This window comes from Miniopterus schreibersii, assembly GCF_964146895.1.
Source record: "Miniopterus schreibersii genome assembly, chromosome: 8".
In the NCBI taxonomy this organism is placed as follows: Eukaryota; Metazoa; Chordata; class Mammalia; order Chiroptera; family Miniopteridae; genus Miniopterus; species Miniopterus schreibersii.
Window position 1 is genome coordinate 19,679,118 of NC_138109.1, and position 6,000 is coordinate 19,685,117.

The following is a 6,000-nucleotide window of genomic DNA, read 5'->3' on the forward strand; positions in this document are numbered from 1 at the left end:
CTGATAAGCCCGGAGAGGCCTGGTTGCCAGGCTGCCAGCTGGGTCTGCCGAGGCAGGGACCAGGCCAAGCCCACCCTGGAGGTCACTCAGGCCAGACTGCCAGGTTCGGAGTCAGACTGGGGACAGTGAGTAAGATCCTGGCCACTCCGGCGACCAAGCACTCAACCCCAAGTCTTCCTTCACTGGAAAGAGAAGACCCCAGTGGCTGCCAGGTCACAGGTGCCATCGCTGACCTCAGAAGCACAGTGCGCTAACCTTTGAAAGCTGGTGCCTGCTTCTCAGTCTGTCTCTATGCCAGTCCCCTTGCCAGCTCCACCACTTTCAGTGCTCAGAGGGAGTATGAAAAGTAAAGATTGTTGCCCCTCACCTTTGTCAAATGAGGAATCTGAGGCTCAGAGAGGCCAAGTGACTTGTTCAAGGCCACACAGCGAATGGTCCACATCTGCCAGACCACACATCCCTGTTCTTTTCATCAAGCCCTAGCCAGCCCCACAGCCCTTCACGTTTGTAGGCTACAGTGTTCATTTCCCAGGGCTGCTACGGGAGCCATTATCAAACCCTCATTTTTTATCAGGGAGCTCAAAACAAACCCATTAGGTTAATGTCTTAGTTTGGAGCCCCCCGAAAGTAGATCCTGAGGGAAGGGTTTGAGTGCAAAGTAGTTCATTCGGGAGCTGATCCCCAGAAGCTCCCATGGAGAAGAGAGATAAGAAAGGGAGGAAACTAACACAGGGTGTGACAGTGGGCCAGACCGCTGTGGGCATCTGGGGCCCAGTCCCACTGGGACCTCTGGGACACAGCACAGAACAGAATTGTCCCCTGAAATGCAAGGAAGGTGAACTACTTATCCATTCCCACCCATTCTTAATTAAGGGCTACTCCTGGCACCTTAACTTTTTAAGCTCCCAGACTGCGCCGTGAGGGGGCTGAGCAGGCTCCTGAGGCCAGACCATGGCCTCAGGCAGAAAAATGCAAGATGACAGGACAGCAGGTGCAAGAATAGCCAATGTCAAGGGGGCGTGACTGGGGCACTGACAGCCCCTGCTGCAGCTAGTACAACGGAGAACATCAGCCCTGAGTTAATAAATTAGTAATATGCGTTTAAGATCAAGTGAAGAGGCTGTTGTAGCAGCCCAAAGGAGGACCCACTCAGCCTCCCCTAAGGCTTACAGGGGTCACTGAGGAAAACTCAGGTTTGCACAAAACTCAGACTGAACACTAGTCTAACCACCACCCATTTTGCTTCGCATTAACGACCCTAATTCTTCACCTGCCCTTAACCCAAGCCTCTGTCATTTGGCTTTGTCGTTTCTCTCACTGCAGAGATGGGTCTGCTTTCCTGTCCCTTGACTCTGGGTTGACCTTGTGACCCACTTTGACCAAAAAATGCAACAGAAGTGACCGTGGGCCCATTTTGAGCCTAAGCGCCCTAGGCCTCTGTTCTCGTGCATCTCCACCACTTCAAGAGAGCCATGCCTGGGCTAGCCTAGGGAAGGACAAGGGACACACGGAGCAAGCAGAGCCACCAGTCATCCCGCCAAGGCAGTCTAGATCAGCTGACAGCCAACCCACCCCCATACATATGAATGAGCCCACCCGAGATCAGCAGAGCTGCCTAGCCAGCCCCCCCATTTACTCCCGACCTGTGAGCCATAAATTCGTATTGCCGTACACCACTGGGGTTTTATGGCTTTTGCGCAGAAAGAGCTGACTGCCACTGCCCCACCGGGTACTGGACCACTGTGCTCTAGCCTTGCTCCCCACGGCTGACCAGCTTCTGCTCACACACCTCCATCAGCAGGAATCTGATCACCTTCAAAGGCAGCCTGTTCCCAACATCTTTTCATACTTTAGGCTCAAATCTCTCCCCATGTTCCTCAAAGTTTAAAACAGACTCCTAGATCCATAGGAAAGTGGCCCAATCTCTCCCTCCTGGGCCCATGTGCACATCCATATGGATGTCACCCAACCACTCCACAGTCAGCCCATCCAGAGTGAAGCTTCTGGGCCCTCTCTGCTTTGCCAGGGTCTCCCTGAAGTCTTGCTCTTCCTCACCCCCTACACTGACGCAGGTGCCAAGTCACGAAGGTTCTGTTTCCGCAGAGCCACACTTGCCTCTCCAGGGCTGGCCTCAATTCTCCGGCCTACACCCCTCGGACAGTGCCTCCCTGCCAACAGGGAGCCTCACCCTCCGTTCCTGCCTCACACCAGCCACAGCACCCTGTGCACCCACCTTTCATTCCAAGAATGTTACTCGCACTTACTCTGCCCCAGGAGCTGTGCTGAGGGCAACGAAATAAAAGGCTCAAGCTTTGTTTTCAAGGAGCTCATCTAGCGAGGGGCTCGCCTTTCCAGCACGGGGACCTGAGGACGATAAGTTATCCACCACCACCCCTTTTTTTTTTTCTTTCCAAACTATAAAAGAAAGTTTATTTAGAAAGTCTCAGAAGTAGAAGTGAGCTGTAGAAGAAATGGGCTCGGGAAACAAGCTACAGAGGCAAAAGAAGGGCCTTTGGAGCTGAGGAAAGAGAACGGCACAGGTAATGCGCCTGGGGAAGGGGAGAGGGAGGGGAAAGGCGGAGGCTGCTCCCGGGAGGGCGATCACAGATGATAATATCCTTTATGGGATGCCGATTGCATTACTTTATTGGATACCAAGTACTTGGTAGCATATAATATCTCAAATCCTCCCAACAATTCTACTGAGTTTCATTGTACCCACTTTTACAGATGAGGAAACTAAGACTCAGGAAGTTCAAGTGACTTCTTAAGCCATAGCTAGTAAGTGGCAGCATCTGGCTGTTGGTTCCAAAACTCAGGCTCTTCCTATGGCACCAAACTACCTTCCAGGCTGTTATTATGTCTCTCCCCTTCTCAAAATTTCAGCAACTCCCATGTCCAATAGAATAAAAGTCAATCTATTTAGCATGGACTCTGGAACCTCACCTATAGCTGTGCCCATACCAGGCCCTCATGGTCCAGTTTGCCCACCTCCCTTGGCTTGCACTATTTCCTTGGCCTGGGTTGTTCTTCCTCGTATCCTGACCTACCTGTTCCTCAAGACCCAGCTTAGGTGCACCTTCTCCGGAAGTCTTCTCCTCAGCTAGCAGGACTTGCCTGTGTTCCCTCGGCACTGTCTCCCACAGCAAACTTAGGGGTCCTTGTAGACAAAGACTGAGCCTGACCCATCTCTGGGCTTCCTGGCTGCAATCCACTGATGGTTTGCACTCAGTAGCTATGAAACCAGACAAAATGAATTGGATTGGATTGCTGAAAGTAGGAAGTGGGCTCAATCATGGACAGAAATTGGTTGTGTAGATTCATTCAATCAATATTTATTGCGCACCTACTACATGCTCAGTCAGGATTCGTGCCTGTAAATAGGAACAACAGCCCTGGATAGCACACATGGAAAAAATTATTGGAGGGATATAGAGCAGCAGCAGGAAGACTTAAAAACAATGTTCAGAGAACCACCAGGAATCCAGGGGGCTAATCAGGAGGAACTTACATTTTGGGAGTAGAGGTGAAGAGGGATCTTAGAGATCATCTATTGCAACATTTTCCAAAGTGTTCTCAATAGAGTATGAGAAAGGTTAAGTAAGGGACATTGGCTAGCTTACATTTCTTTATTTCAGGACTTCTCAGAGCCTTTGATAGGCCACGTGCACTGTGAAAGTCCAGGAGTAGAGGAGGTCATCAACTTTGCCCTTATTTGACCATGAAGCCCTTTCTTGGGGAGTATTCTATTGGACCACTGTTCAGCAGACCACACTTAGGGAAGCCCCGATCTAACTCAACAGGAAAACCAAGGGACTTTCCTGGCCCCACTGGGTCCCTGGCCTCCTGACAGTGGGCCCAGGACTTAGGGAAGGGGCTCATTCCAAGGAAGAGGGGGCAAACACCAAGACAGGAGCCTGGGCCGAGAGAATCACTGTGGCCCTCTTCTGTCCGGCCTACCAACATGAGCTCACCCTCCAGGTGCAGCTGAACAATGCACACCCCTCACGGCCTTCAGGCCACTTCCACCCCAGGAAGCCCCTTCTGGGGAAGAGGGGGAACCAGTCATAGGCAGCAGTGAGCAACTAAGGCCCAGCCCCCCCTGCTGCCTCGGCACCAGATGTAAGGGGCAGGACACCCGGCAGTTAGCAGGAGCTCAGGGCCTGGCTGTGGAGCAGGCTTGCTGGAGTCCAGCCCCAGCTCTGCCACATGGCTGTGGGGACTGGGGAAAGGTTAGTTAATTCTCTGAACCTTGGTTTCTTTTCTTTTTTTAATTCTCACCCGAGGATATTTTTCCCATTGCTTTTCAGAGGGAATGGAAGGAGGAGAGAGAGAAAGGGGGGGGGAGAGATCAATGTGAGAGAGACAAATCAATTGGTTGCCTCCCACACGTGCCCCAATCAGGGCCAGGGATTGAGCCTGCAACCGAGGCACATGCCCTTGACCAGAATCAAACCCAGGACCCTTTAGTCCTTGGGCCAACACTCTAACCACTGCGCCAAACCAGCTAGGGCGAGCCTTGGTTTCTTTAGCTGAAAAAAGAAAGATCAGTTGAAACATTATAAATGATTCAGTAAAGTATGAAGCATTCTTCAGATATGAAGAGTTGTTGTTATATTGGAGACCAGTTATGAAACACTGGGGGGACTTCCACAAAAGGAGGTGTCTCCTATTTGGTTATATCTGGCAGACATAAGAGAGCACTGACACTGAAGTATGCATTCCAAATATATTTCCCGAGTGCCACTGTGGTGCCAGGAACTGCACTCAGTGTGACACACACACACACACACACGCACACACACGCTCCTCATGCTAGCCTGCAACTTCATCTCCATGCCCTTGATAGGAAGGCCCAGGCTGCCTAGAATATACTTTCCCATCTCCACCTGGTGAATTTCTACTCTTCCTTCCAAACTCAGATGAGGTATCACCTCCTCAGGTCTTCCTGGCCTCTCCCCCGCTCCAGGATAAGTTGGGTGCCTCCTCTGTGCTCTGTCTGTGCAGATTCTCATCACGGATCTTCCTGCCCTAGAGTGACCTCGCCTGTCTGTACACCTGTCAGCCTCCAGGAGACTGTGAATTACTTGAGGGCTATGGGCCCATCGAGGTTGAGTGAATGAATGTGTAGCCCAGGCTCCAGCTCTTTCTGTTGTAGGAAGCCTGGGGTTTTTCCTCATAACAACCCTTGAGGCAAGAGGCCTCATGTCTTCACCTCTGCCCCAAAGAAAATACATTCCACAAAGCATCTGCGTGCTGGAGGTTTTGTAAGGAAGACAGAGGACATGCACACCCCACTGCAAAGTCCCCCAAATATTCATCAGACACGTTAATTCCTGGTCTCCTTCTCACCACCAGTAGCCCTCGGTGGTTGGCAGAATGATGCCCCCTGCAAGATGCCCACATCCTAGTCCCCAGAACCTGTGAATATATCAGGTTGCATTGCAAAGGGGAATTAAAGCTGCAGATGGAATGAAGGTTGCTAGTCATGTGACGGTAAAATGGGGAGATTATCCTAAGTCATCAAGGGGGTCGTCAAAAAGTGGAAGAGGAAGGCGGAGTGGTGGTCAGAGTGATGTGATGTGATGTGATGTGATGTGATGTGATGTGATGTGATGTGATGTGATGTGATGTGATGTGATGTGATGTGATGTGATGTGGTGATGTGATGTGATGTGATGTGATGTGATGTGATGTGATGTGATGTGATGTGATGTGATGTGATGTGATGTGATGTGATGTGATGTGAGGACATGAGCTGGCTTTAAACATGGAGAAAGGAGAGAGGAGATCATGTACCAAGGACCAGAGGGGCCTCTAGAAGCTGGAAAAGCAAGGAAATAGATTCTCCCTTGGAGCCACCAGGAAGGAATGCAGCCTGAACACACCTTGATTTTGGACCAATGAGACCCATTTTAGACGTCATTCTGGTGCCCAGAATTGCAAGAACACATCTGTGTTGTTTTAAGTCACTAAATTTGTGGGACTTTGTTACAGCAA